The following is a 736-nucleotide window of genomic DNA, read 5'->3' as shown; positions in this document are numbered from 1 at the left end:
GAGTTTAAAGCAAAAAACGCATGCATTCTAATTGGGGTCATTTTTGACCCCACTCATGGAAGAGTGTAGGTATTGGTAGCCTATGCATCTAAGGGTTAAAAATAGATCAGAAACAATGTAATAGAGCAATTGAGATAGAGAAAATTAGAGTGGAAGGAGAGGAGAGAGAGAGAGAGAGAGAGAGAGAGAGAGAGAGAGGAGGCATATTTTCTCACCTCTTCCCCTGCTCTTCCTGTTTTTTACACAGATGAAGAGAGCGATTCCAAACAGCACCACCACCACCAGGGTTAGGGAGACAGGGAGAACCACAGAAGAACCTTAAAAAAAACATCACAGTGAAAGCAGCAGGGAGAACCAAAGAAGAACCATAAGAAAAAATCACAGTAAGAGCAAAGGGTACCACAGCTGACAAGTACATCCTAAACACAGAGTCATGGGATCAAAGAACTCCTCATGGAATCCAAAGTGAACCGCATGGAAACAAAAATAGAACCAATGCTAGCAAATCAACCCCCCAAACAAGCTCCTATCATATGGTCAGAGCAGAGACGGTTGAAAATGTTCTTTGGTCAGAGGTTCCCTAACTGAGGCTCAATTTAATTTCTAAACATATTTTGTGGCCCAACCAAATATATACAGTATTCACAATTCAGACCAAGATAACATATTTCCTCATCACGTATGCATGGCGATGCAGTAAACGAAGCATACAACCACCACTCCATTATCAGACACA

At 41.6% G+C, this 736-nt stretch overlaps 1 long non-coding RNA gene across 1 annotated transcript in view; it reads right to left on the bottom strand.

Annotated features, from left to right (window-relative positions):
- LOC134069749 (uncharacterized) overlaps positions 1-329 on the bottom strand; it is a 2,448-nt gene extending 2,119 nt beyond the window's left edge. Inside the window, exon 1 of the long non-coding RNA XR_009936850.1 lies at positions 216-329. This is a non-coding gene — a long non-coding RNA (uncharacterized LOC134069749). The remainder of the gene's footprint in view (positions 1-215) is intronic.
- Positions 330-736: the final 407 nt, after the last annotated feature.

This window comes from Sardina pilchardus, chromosome 1 (assembly GCF_963854185.1).
Source record: "Sardina pilchardus chromosome 1, fSarPil1.1, whole genome shotgun sequence".
NCBI lineage: Eukaryota > Metazoa > Chordata > Actinopteri > Clupeiformes > Clupeidae > Sardina > Sardina pilchardus.
This window is presented reverse-complemented; position numbering and strand designations above follow the sequence as displayed.